The following is a 15820-nucleotide window of genomic DNA, read 5'->3' as shown; positions in this document are numbered from 1 at the left end:
TCTAAAGCAGATTAGTAAGCAATTTATGAACAAATTATCCCAAGGGCTTTCTTGTCCACATGACTAAAGAGTTTAATGTTCCCTAGAACCAATTTTATTATTTTAATGGCTGCATGATATTCATTCTTTCAGGGATAGATTTCTAATGATAAAGGGAAGCTGTGGTTTCCTCTGAAATCTCTCTCCTTAGTTTCTTATTGTCTAGCCAAACCTCTCTGGGGATATGATTCCCTGAAACTGTTTTTGTTTTCCCCACTAAGCCATTTACCAAACATTTGTTTATCATTCCCCACATACAGGGTCTTATAAGAAGCACCAGGTTTACAATAGGGAACAAGGCTCCCAAGTCCTTCGAATAAGAGAAGTAAAATCATTGTAAGTGCTCATGGAGAGCTAGTTAGGGACGATCAGATGAGGAATATCCCAGTCAGGAAAGGCTTCTTGCAGGAAATTACTTTTAAGCTGGGACTTGAAAGGTCTTACCCAATAAGGGGGCGGGGCAGGAGAGTGGGTGGCTAATGATTGATGGTCATTCCCGGGAGAAGAAACAGCATGGGCCCATGCAAAGAGGTAAAAGAATGATTGGACTGGCTAGGACTTCAATGATTTCAGCTCCAATGCCCATCCATTTATTGATTCACTTAGCACAGGGTTCCCAACGTCTGTTCCATGGCATTTTTTTTCACAAGATATTGATATATATCCTGTGAGAAGAAATGTTCTCTGCTCACCTCATTTTGAGAAATATTGAAATAATCTAAGTTAATGGTTTCTTCACTACAACTTTTTTTTTTTTTTTTTTCATATACCGGTATAAACAGTGACTCAGCAAAAGAAGAATTGAGGGTATAACTTTTTCCAAACTTATTTGACAATGAAATGGTTTATTCCACAGAACATCTTTTAACAACTCGTGGAACCAGTGTTGTATAGAACAGACTTTGTAAGTGCCAGTCTGGCATGAGGGTAAGGTGTTAGCAACCCTGATTCCAAATTTTCTACACGTAGCATTGAGAAGAAATCTGCAGGTGTTAGAACAGATGCAGTTTAACCACATTAACTTTTGACCAGCCACTAGGATTTTAGAGACTGCTAAAATTAAGTTTGAAAGCCACTTCTAATATCTATAATATCCTGAGTCATGCCATTGAAGAAAGCAGTGGATTTTGTGCCAACCTAAGACGGGATTACATTTCGGTCTTCTGAGAATGTTTCCAAGAAAGGACCTAGATTAGCAGCATAGAGCTAGTTCCAGGGTAGCCTAAGCTTGTTTATGTTATATTCAGGACATATTGTAATGTGAGCATTTCCTTAAGTGCCCTATGCAGTATTCCACTGGAGAGGACCAATGTTAAAGTAGATTTGCTGAGTTTTATGGAACTCAATTTCTCTGCAAACCTCTTTGGACGGAGGACGCATATGATTAAGGAAATGCTTAAGGAAATGCTCACATTACAATATGTATTTCTCCATTCTGCAAGGTCCTATGACAGGTTAGTTCAATTGTAAATTCTTCAACTGCCTGCTAGATATAGGCCCCCTTTGTTCTCATGTCTTTGGTTCACCCATTAATATATGTTTGGCCAATTAGGATCAACTATTTTTGCCCTTCTTTGATTTGCCTGATAATAATTTTGACAACATTTATCTTGTTAAAAATTTGGTCTGAATGTTCAAAGATATTCAGCTCAGAAAATGTCAAATAATGCTTCCCTTAATTCCTGGGGCATGTTCAATAAGGAGAAATTGCATAATAGCATACATCTTATCTGAGCCACCCTTACCCCGAGGAACCCTTTCCAGTTGTAGGGTGAGTGGAGGTTTTATATTTGTTCAAAATCACTCTCATTGTATATGAAATACACCCATCCTATATTGGACTCTGTTTATTAGGACATTAATCCATTCATTCATTTATTGACTTAAGTTCTACCTGTAATTTTATGCAAAATATCTAACACCCTTGTATTGAGTAAAACCAAAACACACTGGCAAAATCAGAACAAACCAAACAAAAATGGTTTGTTCTTCTGCTTGAGAAATGTAGCATCGATGTGCTTGATACAGTTTCTTAATGTCTAAAGTATTTGTGCTTTTTTGGTTTTTGGTTTTTTATTTTTTCCCTCTTTCTTTTTCTTCTCTTTTATTCTTTCCTACTTTCCCCTGAAGTCCATGTTCATAGCCCCGTTTCCAGATTAGCATCAGGGGACTGTGTTCGAACAGCAGCAGCCCACCATCAGAACTACTTTGTTTTGCTGCAGAGGGCCATTCAGAGGAGGCCCCTCTTGCTTCAGACGTATCCATCATCACCAGGCTTCTGTTTCTTACTCCACCTTCTGGGGGCTGCACTGGTGGCTTACCCTGGTGCCCTACCGTTGCATATTCTGAAACCAGAGACTTCCCCTGGACTTTCAACATTAGAGGACAGAAGATGGGTTTGGAGAAAATCTCTCTCAAAGCTGTGCCCAGTCTCCCCTCTAGTCATTTGATTAACATATCATTTATTGCACCCCCAAAGTTTACCTAGCATGGTCCTAGCAGCTGCATATACCAACCCTCTAAGCCTTTCAAGTGAGTGCATTTGCAGATGTATCTCATAGTGACCACAGGGGCCTGGGGTAAGGCAAATGAAAACTGCACATAAGCAAGGACACATCAATTAGCACTGAGATGACGATTTCCAAATCGGCCTCTTAAATTTACATCCCTCCTTTTTTAGTCATAACCAAATCGCGCTCCCTTAAACACACTCAGGCTTCAATGACATCCTTCTCTTTCAGGGACTGTATATAACACTCTTGACGTTTTCACTTTATTAAATTTTTTTTACAAGCAAATAGGGAAACAACAAAGGTGCATAGGCTAGTATTAGAGGATTTTTCCCTTCTAGAATGAGAAGGAATATTGCGTGTGTAAATCATACCTACAGATATCTCATCTCCCCCCAATTAAAAAATATACATACAACAATATATTATCTTCCAGGAAAGGCTCTTTGATTGACAGATACACACACACACACACACACACACACACACACACGTATATATATGTATGTAAAATTTCAGATGTAGTCAGTCAAAGTGGTTTCTCATTGAAAAGGGAAGGGAAAAAAAGTAAAGAAGACGGAAGAGAAGGAAGATGAGGTTGGGGAAGGAAAGTGGAAGGAAGGGAAGGCAAGGAAATAAGTCTCATGACAGAATAAATAATGGAATCATCTGTAGAAAAAGAAATTTAAATGAATAAGTAACAATTTGTATATTAATAGCAAACATTTTCTGGGAGCACACTCTCTGCTGGCCTATATGCTACATACATTATCTCATTTAACACTTAGAACAATGTTATAGTTTCTTCATTTTGTAAAGGAGATAACTGAGATTGAGAAAGGTTAAGTAACTTGTCCAAGGTTATATAGGTCATATTAGAATCCAATGGCATCGTCTACCTCAAATCACCTCTGTCCTGAAGCAATTGCTTGCCTTAGAAGACCAGCAAAAAGAGATAATAAAGTAAATATGTATATATTTACATATGTATATCAGGTTGAATATTATTATTGAATATTATATAGAAGACCGAACTATATGTCATTGCCAGTTTGTCTTTCAAAATGGTCTAATATTGGCACTTTCATATGGTTCAGCCAAGTAAATGTCTATATACTTACATGTTTTATATACAGAGACATACATTTATATATTCATAATAATAATTAACACTTATTTAGTGCACATTAAGTTTAAGGGATTATTCTAAATGCTTTACATTTATCGTTTTACATAGTCTCCCCACCAAAACTATGAGTTTGCTACCATTTCCCCCACTTTATAAAAAAGAAAATGAAGACATGGAGAGATTCTGTTACTTATTGAAAGTCACACAGGAAGTCATAGAGCCAGGATCTGGTCTTTATTAGTCTGATTTTAATCCTGATTCTCTTGACCACAATCTTGACTCTATATTTTACATATTTATTTCTATACATGTCAGAAAAATCCATGTTGGAGTAAATTAATTACTAAGGACTCAATAATATTTACTTTTTTATTTTTACTTCTTGCATCTTGCCTCCCTCTGATAGATATTTATTATAAATATCTGTCCTATTTGAGAGATCTTTATTGTGATTTAATATTTAAAGTGATGAAGGTTAAAGCAGTTACTTAACTTGGTCAAGGTCACACAATGATTTTTTTTTCTTTTTTTTCCGATTTGTTTCCTCTGACAGAATACAAGACAAACACCCAGTTTGCTTGAGCTTTAAAAAGATATTCTCTTTGCCCCACTTGAATGACCAGTAAAGAAGGTCATACAGTGATTAATGACTAAAGTGGAATTCAAACTTAGGTCGTGAGGATCTAAGGACTCTTCCAATCTCAGTGTAATACATGGTAAAAGCAAACCTATGCAAAGCCAGTTGCCTAACTGAGAAGCAGTTTACTTAATGAGAATAAAATCTATCTTGTCCTGCAAGCTCACAGCTAAAGATCAGCATCAGTGATATTCAATCTACCCCCATTAGTTTTTGTAAGGAATTCAGGTGCTTCTGCATTTAGAGTTTACACTAATAATGTAATAGAAATGCGTGTTACCTATTGACTCTCTTTTATCCCCTGCGTTCAAGCACACATTTTAAAACCTAGCAGCTCTTTTCCATCCTTATCATTTTTGCCCCAGGTCTGTTATTTGCCATGGATCATTCTAGGTACCAGTCTCTCTGCTCCTGGTCTTGTCCCTTCAAATCCATTTCCTGCACAACGGTGTCATAGATCTGCCTAAAATACAAATTTATTCATTGTACCTCCTTTTTTTAGGTCCCCATCCATTACAGCATAAAGTCTGAGTTTTGTAAGCAGGGCACAAGAGTATTCCATAACTTAACTTCTTTCTGACTCTCGGCCGCCTCCTTTTACCTTTCCCGGACTCTGTTTTGTTCTTGCAGCGCCACTGAACTTACGTGCACTGCACTTTCTTGCCTCTAAATTTGCAGACTGTTCCCTGCCACGTTACTGTGATCATACTTAATTTTTACAACAAATTCTTCAGGTGGGTACCAGAATTATTCCATTTCAGAACATTGCCAGGCTTGGGGGAGCTTTCTATAGCTACCATCTAGAGGTCAAGAGGAGGAGCACTTTTTCAAAAATACACACATTAACAGTCTGCTTGTTTTATTTCCTCTGATGGAAACACTTCCTCTGCCGTGTCTACCTGATAGAACTATATGCATAACCAATTTTCAGTGATGCCATGTGAGGGGAACTTCCCAAGCACACTGTATCATGAAGGCAAACCATGGCCATAAAATGATTATCTTTTATAGACACAACATTAAATTCCTATGAAGTTACAATAACCCATTGGAAAGGAAGATAGGTCAAACTCACCATCAGATACTATTATGATTTACAAAAGTAGCAATGAATCTAGGTTGCCATTGTAGGACATTTTATTGACTTCAGCCTAGAGACCAACCCCAAGCCATAGACAAGCTATTCGTTAAGATATGCCTGCTCTTCCCAATCAAGTTGATTCAGCTTCTCAGGAAGAGGGTCCACACACTGAACACATTGCTTAATACGTCAAAATTTTCTGAGTTTGGACATTCTCTCTGATATCCAAAAACAAACCTCCATTCTGATTAGTTCATAGGCTCCTGACCCTTACCTGCTGACTACATAAGAAATAAACTTTATTTCAGTCCGAAAGAAGGAAGAATCATGGGGGAAAGGGAGGTCAGAGGGACAGGTGGCAGTGATGACCATATTCATAAGGAAAAACTTTGTGTGGATGCTTCCTTGACATGCACTGCTCGTAGCTGATCACAGAACTAAGAGGAATGAAAGAAGCAACACAGATCAGCTTCTCTGTATCTGCCATGTCCATGGGTGCAAACCAGTGTAAGTGGATTCAGTAGACTCAGTGGTTAAGTGCAGCCTAACCAAGACTTTAAATTTACATCTAACAAATAACTTGAAATGTTCTTCCCATTCTGATAAATTCATGTACATATAAGAAACACAGGCACAGTCTCTATATTGCCTTAATTCAGGTGCACATTTGTAATTATCCAATTACTTCTAAGAAGCTCTACTGTTGGGCATAATATTGGTATTTTTCTCAAGGCTTTAGTTTCATTTTCTATCTGGACTCAGTTACTCATAATTAAAAATGTTGCTTTATTTGCAGTCGTGTTGATAGGGTCACTGGATTCTCCAGAGAACCAGAACTAAGAGGGTATATAGATGTGGCTACGTCGTTGATATTTGTTATTTGTGGATTCCATAGTTGTCAATTCACCGACTTGCTAAAATGTGTCTGTAATTCCCACTTGCTGTGCTTTCATGGTCGTTTCCAGATGTTCATAGAGCAGTGACAAATTTGAGTCACCTGACACACATGTTCCCAGTTATCAAACAAGGTAGTGTTTTGCCTTCTTCTGTCCTTTTCGTGGTCCATTTAGTGCCATGTTGTTCACATTTTGGTGCTGTTTGTTGGTGATGTGGCTGTTTAAAATGGTCTCCAAGCATAGCGTTGTCTAGTGTTCTAAGGCTGTGAAGTGCCAGATGGAGAAAACACGTGTGCTATGTAAGCGTCGTTCAGGCATGAGTTACAGTGCTGTTGGTTCTGGGTTCAATGTTAACGAATCACCAATATGTTAAACAAGATGTCTTTAAACAGAAACGTACACAAAACCAGGCTGTAGGTTGATTAGTTGACAGAAATGTGTCGTGATCAGAGGCTTGCAGGAACCTAATGCTATATTTCAAGTAGGAGCAGTGGTTCAGTATTCACTAATTTACTGTTCATGTGGACTTAATAAAACATTACTGCAAATAACAAGAATCAACAGTATGCATCTATCTATCTATCTATCTATCTATCTATCTATCTATCTATCTATGATCTAACTAGCCATCTGAAGATACTAATTTTAAAGCATTGCTCATGCATTTGAGGGCATTGGCAAGTCTGAAATCTGTAGAGCAGACCAGCAGGCTAGAAACCCAGACAGGAGCTAATGCAGCAGTTTTGAATTTCTTCTTCTCCCAGAAACCTCAGGTTTTGCATTTAATGGCTTCAACTGATTAGGTGGGGCCCACCTGCCTTATTGAGAGAAATCTCCTTTATTTAAATTAGCTGATTGTAGATGTTAACCACATCTACAAAATACCTTCAGAGCAACATCCAGGTTCATATTTGATTAAATAACTGGGCACTGTAGCCGAACCAGTTGACCTAAAATGAATCATCACAGTTACCATTGATATTGATGGGCTTAGAGTGAGCCCAGTGCACTGTGTGGTGTTTTTATTTATAGAAGTGAGTTATAACTGGACAGAGAGACAGAGAGAGAGAGAGAGAGAGAGAGAGAGAGAGAGAGAGAGAGAACATGAGAAGTGAGAAGTTGTTTACATAATCGGGAACAAAAGCTTTGCTATCAGACTCCCTTGATTTCAAGTCTGCACCGCCACTAGCTGGCACTGGGAAACGTACTTACCTCTATGTGCCTAAGTTTTCTTACCTGTAAAAGGGAGGATAGCGATAGTACCACCCATGACACTGGGACTATTCTTTGTAGATAGTCCTTCTCAGCACTAGCTCCCTGCGGAGAGTGGAGAGTAACATGAGGCCATGGGTGTGCACAGACTCCATTGAAGATGAAACCACAGCCCCTTAGCAGGCAAATGGAGAAGTGCTCAGACTGACGTGATGGGAAAGTAGCCAGCTCTAGCGCAGTGGCTTTCTGCTTGTCACCTAAATCAACCCACTCTAGGAAGAATATGGGAATGGGCTGGGTGCAAGGTTTTGACCTTATTTCATCAATACAGAAAAGCTTTCCCATAGGTTAGCCATAGAATTCATATTTCTAAGTTCTAGGACCAAGGAACTATAACCCTAAAGCAGAGAGCAGTAAATGCGATGGGAAATGCAGATCCCAGATGATTTCCATGGCTGATTTCTTTTTACAAAAGAAGGAAGTGCTCACAAAACCAGTCTGCACAAGTAGCCACAGCCACCAACTGAAAAGTGAAAAATTCACTCAATCAGGATATACACACAGTGCAAAAAACCAGGGTGACCACATTTCCCCTGGTTTGTTTAAAGGTTGCTTACTTCTATGTGACTGTTGTGATGGCATGAAAATACAAAAGACTCCATAAGGAAAGGTGAAATCAGGACCTTGCATTTCCAAACGCTCTCTCTGCCTCCCTGACTGTACCTGCTGCTGGGGACCAACCTCTTCCCTGACCTCCCCCATCATAAAGTGACAGGCCTAGGGGAGGATGAGGGGACATTCTAACGTAAAAATAAACCTGTCATTTTTATAGTCAGAAGTGTCAGAGCTCAAACATCAATGGTGATTCAGGAGAGTCAGTAATGTATTTTGTGTCTGTGCCTGCTGACACTTAATGGTTATTTTGTATATCAAAGTTATTTCCAAGTTGTTCTTGCATTTTACTCTAATCGATATATCTGTGGCTTAGAAATACTATTTCAACCTTGCTGGGCCACACTACACGAGCCACATCAATTCCTTATTTAATATTGAGACATTTATTTGATTATATGAGTATAATATTCACTAAAGTGCCATCTCCTTTCCAACAGAGACACATTTAGCTTTATTGTCTTTACTCAAATAATTGTCATAATTATTGGATTATTTTTCAAGTTGTGTATGATGAAAGCACTACACTAAATATTTTGGATACGACTTTTTTTGTTTATAAGTATCTTAAATTTTGTGATGAAAACTAAGTTATGACTGGAACTAGATCCTATGCAATCTCAGCGAATTCATAGAGTGAGGTAGTTGTTTCCATTGGGAGGAGGGGCTGCCCAGATTTATATGCTTATTAGTTATTTTGGAAAACTTTCAGTTCTGTACAGGATTAATTTAGAGGCAAGAGAATAACCACCAATTATTGCAATAATCCTCATTCAAAGGCAAGAAGGCTGTGAGATAACATGAACATTAGTAAATAAAGAAGCATACATTTTAATTACTGTATCAATTATTTGTACAGGAAATTGGCCAGGTGTTAACCAATAGCTTTCACACATGAATATATGCTATATACATTATGTAGAGGTGACTAAATACAAATTAATGTTTTTATTTTATTAACCTATTCCCTCTATATGGAGTATGTACATATGCATATATCATAATTAGACATATAATGACAAAAAGATTCTAGTCATTGTTCAACTAGAAATAAGTAAGGTCAATCTTAGCACGATATATACAAATATATATACACAATCACGGGTCTATAATAATTTCATGTTGGATATTTATGAAGAAAATTACAAGACATCATAGAGAGACAAAAGCAAAAACTTCAATGAATGGATAACATTCTGTGTGGGAAGACTTAATACTAGACAGCTGTTAATTTTTCCCAAGTAATTTATAACGGTCCAATAAAAATTCCATAAGGATAAAGGGGTTCACAGAATATTCTAAAGTTTATATTAAAATAGCATGAAAATATAATAAAGATGATTAAAAACAATACACTAATAAATGGGATTTCTAATTAGAGCCTCTAAATGTGTTATAAAATTACAATAGGAGAAATAATGTTACTGGTAAAGGATAAAACAAAAAAACAACAACAGTAGAATGGAAAGCCCAAACATAGACCTAAGTTAATGGAACTATTTAGTAGATGATAGAATTAGCTTTTCAAATTGGTGGAAGAAGTATTAGATCAATAAGTGAACTAACTGGAGTGATTTTTAACTATTTTGAAAAAATAAATATTAAATCTCTTTATATATTATTCTCCAATATATCCATAAATTACAGCTTCATATATAAAATATGTGAAATAATTAAAGGAGATTATCTTAAATACTTGTTTGGAGTGGAGAGACTCTGAATGTTTGAAGGCTATCATTAAGTTAAATATTAACAGAGATGACACATGCAAAAATCCCCTATAAAAAAGGCAAACAAAAAATACCAATTGTCAATAACATAAAAAATGCAAAACTTCACAAATCAATAAAACAATAGCTAAAGCTTGAAACAGAATATTTTACTTATCTGATTTATAAAAGTTTTTTTAAATGATAATTCTTATTTTTATTAACAGCTCTAGGAAAATAACATAATCATCCATTGCGGGTGGGATTTTACTACCAAAGGCAGCAAGTGTATATAATTGTGGCCAGTGATCCAATTTTTTAAGAAATTTATCCTAAGAGAGCAATCAGAAATCCATTTTAAAAATTATATACAAGGACGTTCATCACACCATTGTTTGTTAGAGTGAAAAATTGGAAATGACCTGAGTCACAAAGCAAGGATTGTTAAATTATAGTATGGCCACAAAACTAAATACAATGTGCCCATTAAAATGATGCATGAGAAGATTATCTAGTGTCATAGAAAAATGTCCGTGTTTATCTTTATTTGAAAATGTTATAAGGCAGTAAATGCCAAAGGTCATAAAGTGAGGGCCCACAGGCCAAATCTGTCCAACACAGATGTGTTTTTCTCACTTGTCGGTGTTTTATGATGTTGAGCCAAGATTTAAAAATTGGGAGAATACACATAAAAATCCAGATTCCAGTGTATCTTTACACTTCTAAATACCTGACAACTCCGTGTCTACCTTCCCACCTCAACTGGAGCTGACTAGTGGAGTAGCTGCCAGCTACCCCACTTCTGTGCCTCTCCAAGACCTACCAACCATGCAGCTTGTACACGTTCACTTATATCCAACTGGTTTCTCTCATAAGTTCCCTGCCTGGCCCCAGGGAGACGATGAATTGATGTATACCATGTGATGGAAAACTTTTAAAGTGTGCATGTGTATGTAGGTGAGTGTATTTATTGCGTGCCCAATACATGTATATAGGTAGATGTGCGACAAAATTTCAACACCAGTGAGAGTTCACAGGTGCCTCCACCTGTACTGTAGGGTCTTTGACAACAGGAAACAACTCAATATTGTTCATTACTTTATCTCCTGAAGTTAACTAGAAGATAATTATCTGTTGGTCAAGTAAAGAGCTGGTTTCTTCTCATCTGATTTTGTTAATTTTGTTTAGATTCTTGGCCTCCAATGGAAGTCACCAAATGCCCTTCCTTACCCTTTGCAAATTAGTGCATATCTCAAACAGACCCTCTCCAGAGCCTTCCTTCCATTTCCTTCCCTCCTTGCAGGAATACTTAGGCAGCGATTATAGTGATGCTATGCAGCCAGCATTTAAGTTACCGGGTCACTGGTTCTAGTCTGTCCACTAAATAAGTCCAGCATGAAGTCATCGGCACAGAGGTGTCAGTTAATTGAGAAATCAGACAGCCGAAGAGACCAGATTAGGTGAGAAAAACACTCTTATCCCAAGGACAAACCTTTGCTCAGACCCTGGAGAGAATACTCAAATGAACTTGCCAAGTAAATTACTTTCCTTCTCTAATATATGATCTCTTGCTCCAGTGCTAAAGCCACTTTTTAATGAGTTGGAAGGTAAATACGGAACTAGACTGAGAGAATTAGTTCATGCCTGTACGTTTTCAATATTGCGAGTGAAATGAAGACACAGATAGCAATTTGAATCTAATTTTCAAGCTGGCATGACTGAAGGTTCACAGAGGGAAGCTGAGACATACCAGGATATTGGGGGTGGGAGGTAAAAACAGAGGCCGTACTCTTTGGTAAGACTAGCAGAACCCAAATAGTATAGATTCAAGAGAGACGAGGCGTTGAGGAAAAGATAGATCCAAGGCAGAAATCAGTAAGGCCATCTCTGACCCAATCAGCAGCACATGAATCCTAAGAAAATTAAAGTAAAATTAGATCCTAGAAGGCTTTTAGAGCTGAAAGAGATGTTAGAGTCACATGTTCTCACTGCCACAGAGGACAGAAATCAAACTCAGGGAGGTTAAATACCATCTCCTGGATGAGAATGCAGACAATTTAATATCACAGACCCTGCTCTTTGCATGAGTTCAGACCAGCACCGCTGTTTCAAAACAAATAGATCCATGAGAAATGGCGTGGGTAGAGTGGGTACTTTCTGTTGCCAGTATGCTGAGTTCCTGAGTAGGACACCACCTTGCATAACTAAGCATTTTGTTCTGGGGATGAAACGATAAAAAATCCATCCCAGATAGCACCACCAAGTTCTTATATTAAAAAAAGAAAACAGACACACCGTGGAGAAAACAGTAAGACCAGCTACTAGCCAGCTAAAAGAGAACAAAAAGGTGGTTTGTATGAAAGGAAAGGCCTCAAATAAGCCCCCTCAGATGCATTCTGCTGCAGAGGTCAGGCAGTATCAACTCCTAAAATTAAAGGGATACCCTCACTTAGATAACTTGATAATCTGGGGCTGAGGCTTATTTCACATGGTAAATTTGTTTCATTTAGTCATTAAATTGTCCCATGAACATTCTTTCATATTCATAATCCCATTTTCCATTTTTTTTTTTTTGCATCAGATAGCCTAGCAATGGAAAGTATTTGAATCATCATTAATAATGCTATTTACTATGTATCATCCTTCAAAGTGTGTTAATAGTTAAACAGCAGTAATACATGGCACGTTTTTGCTGTGGATATTTATAATCTGATACCATTTATTCTACATAACAGGATATGTAAACACAATACAGCAGGTGTTTCCTTCCCAATATGTAGAGACTTAGGTTTTGTTTCTGGTTAATGTTAGTGAACAAGAAACAGTTATTAGCAAATGTATTTACTATAAACGTGTACAGAGTCCAGTAATAAATGGTGATTATTTAAGTGTAAGAGATTGTGACTTTGTGAAAATTGTTATTGTTTGGCATAAGTAGAGGAAACCTATGCAATTCCCATGAGCTTACGAAATTCAAGAATATACTTTCTAAATAACAGAAAGTAGTCACACCGTAGTTCAAACAGAGCTCTTGTGTCGTTGACAATTTTACAAACTGTGAAAATAATTCTTCCACCTCTACTCCCTCCCTAGCCAGAGAAAACTTTTCGCTTTTTCTTAAGAATAAAGGCTGGGGAGCATGGCTTGGTTTAAGTCCCTGTGTGAGAATTAGCTCATTTAATATTTGAAATGGACCTGCTGGACCCGGGTTGTCACTATATAAGCAATGAGAAAACTTATTCTTGGAGAATTTAGAAACTTGCTAAAAATTTGGAGTGGGCTTATGGACCCAGACTGGAGTTTGGAGTGGTTGAAGGGAAGATACTCAAAGCTACTCATGGTTGGAAAATCGAGTCCAGCCAGGGGTGAATCCAGACAGAAACAATGATTCAGGCAACGAGGATGGTTGATTTGAAATTGAAATCCAGTGGAAGATACTGGTCTATGAGATAACTCTAGATGGCAGCTTGGTTGATGATACTGACAGTTTAGTCTAGTTTCTGACTTTATGTCGTCCTCATTGCCCTGAAGCTCTCCAGCTCCAATACTCCTTAGGTCCTCTGCCACACCCTGCCTTCTTCATACTCAACAGGTACTCCAAAACCAATCGAATCTTCTCACACCCCTCCATTCTGTATACAAGATTAGCTCTGGGCCAGTCTCACCCAGTTCCTGTTGATTCCATTCTTGCCTCGCCAAGGGATTATTCATTGCTCTTAAATATTTAGATCACTCACCAGCGTCTTCTTCCTTCAGCTTATATCAGCCTTATGACAGTAAAACAAAGTAGAAAAAAAAAAAATACTCCACCAAATATTTTCAAGGGCTTTCCCTACCTACTTTTCCCTCAAATTATCTTTTTTTTTTTCTACTTTGTGTTACTGTCAAGTAACAAAATAGGGGCTGTCTGTCCATCTCTTTGCCCTATTACCCACCCCAATCCTGAGCATATACAAAACTGCCTTTCATGATTTCTCATTCTCTGGCTTTTATATTAGAAAATTTCCCTTCTATTTCATTTGGTTGAAAGTAATTCATAATTTTGTTTTTGACAAGAGATGTGCAGTTCATACTAAGAATCAAAAAAGCCAGCTATTGGTTGGGTGTTGAAAACTTGGTTATGAAACTTGGAATTATATCTAAACAGAAACTATATTCAAGTGGTTTTCAATCTTTATTTTAAAACACAGTTGGGGAATTTGAGGGAAGAGCCAGAGTCACGCTGCTCACAAGATACATTGCTAAATGCAGACACAGAGCTGGGGACACTTTATCATGAGAGATGAAGAGGCGGCCCACAAATGAGAGTGTTCTTGGAACTCTTTGGCTAAGTGTTCCCTTCCTGATAGCCATGCGTGAGCCATAGTGAATGAAGACTGCCTGAGAGATGCCTAGACCTCATATCCAGGCTTAGGACAAGAATTGACCCATCACACACTGTAGAGAGACTCCTCAGTGGGTTGTGGGCCATCTGATCTCGAATAACTGGCAATACAGTAGGGCCGAATCCCTCGTCCTGTTGTTGGAGGTCAGCTCAGCCAGGTCATAATCCCTGGATTCTAAGATGATGACGCTATGCCTCCTTTCTGTGGAGTAGTATTTCCAGATAAATGTTTTGTCGTTACCATATCATACATAGTTAAGCTTCTTCCTTCTAGCCAGTCATGGCAGAAGAGTAACATGACCTTAGAGACTGGCAAATTGGCCTCTTTTGGTGGTTCCTCAGATAACCCATGCCAGACATCTCCTACAGGTCACTGAAAATAGGACGGATGAGGGAGAGAGTGAATACAAATGTAGGAAATAAATATTTGGGTAAAAAGATTGGAGAAATCAAGAGATATAAACATGGGTAAGCAAGAAAAGGCTTAAAACAACTCACTCAAGAAAACTAGAGTTTGGCGTAATGAATACCCTATTTTGTTGTTATAAGGTATTTGCTTTTGATGAGCAGAACTGCTAAGATGAAATTTGAAAAATAGTTTTCTTTGAAAACAGCACTTAGAGTGATATAGTAAATGGGAGTCACAGATTAATTTTATACACTTGTATTCATAGAACATGTGATCACGTTACTCTAAACACTCACAAGTGAACACAGAATAGAATTTTGCTATTTTCATATTTGTTGTTAGCAGTAAATCTCTTAGTTTCATTATTTGTTCCAAATTTATATAGGGCAGTAATTTTTCATAGTCCCTCAAAAAATTCATGTTCTCCTCCAAAATAAACTAATTTTCTTTCAGCTAAAATATAAGGATAGAAGCACTAAATAATCTTTCTTTAGATGTATACAGCAGGAATTTTAAATGGAAGTTTACTTGTCTGTAACCTTCTGACCTTTTGGTTAGGAAGAGAATTAGTTACTGATTTTCAGCTTGAAGTGTTTTGAAATTTAGACTGAAGATTCTTACCATCTCAGCTGTAAGAATCAGGACACCATAGATGATTATGAGACTTTCCAGATTCTTAAGATGAATGGAAACAAATAATAAAAGTGGCGTAGAATACAAAATAAAAATTGCTTCAAATTGCTTTCTTAGTTTCTTGGGAGAAATAGAACGCATGCTTCATTCCCTTTTGTTTCTCTCTCTCTCTGTCTCTCTCTCTCCCTCCCCCTCCCTCCCCCCCCACTCCCCCACTCCCCCCCCTTTCCTTCCTTTCTTCTTCTTAATGCTCTGCTTGTTGGTTAGAACCATTTGTTAAATGATAATGAAGTTAGTAACAGTTACTACTTAATGAGCACCTGCTAGGAGCCTTGTGTATTGTGTATATTTTTTTTAAAAAAGAACAGTTCTGAACGGTAAATTTTGTTTTCCACATTTTTTTAGACATAGAAAGTGGGTCAACAGATTTAAATTCACACAACTAGAAACTAGCAAAGATGGATTTCAGTCTCAGGTTTAACTACAAAGCTGTATCTGCTGCATCCAGA

At 37.6% G+C, this 15820-nt stretch overlaps 1 protein-coding gene and 1 non-coding gene across 3 annotated transcripts in view; one reads left to right on the top strand and one right to left on the bottom strand.

The window, feature by feature from the left end:
* The window catches only part of CHRM2 (cholinergic receptor muscarinic 2), a 127421-nt gene that overhangs the window by 90787 nt on the left and 20814 nt on the right, over positions 1-15820 (top strand). The gene's annotated exons all lie outside the window — the stretch shown is intronic.
* Positions 4214-4340, bottom strand: LOC141567779 (small nucleolar RNA SNORA27). Its single transcript, XR_012490608.1, has one exon. It is a non-coding gene; the product is annotated as a small nucleolar RNA SNORA27 (small nucleolar RNA).

This window comes from Rhinolophus sinicus, chromosome 8, assembly GCF_057876585.1.
Source record: "Rhinolophus sinicus isolate RSI-liver-muscle chromosome 8, RSI-T2T, whole genome shotgun sequence".
NCBI lineage: Eukaryota > Metazoa > Chordata > Mammalia > Chiroptera > Rhinolophidae > Rhinolophus > Rhinolophus sinicus.
Note: the sequence above shows the minus strand (reverse complement) of the source record. Positions and strands in the feature narration are given on the sequence as shown.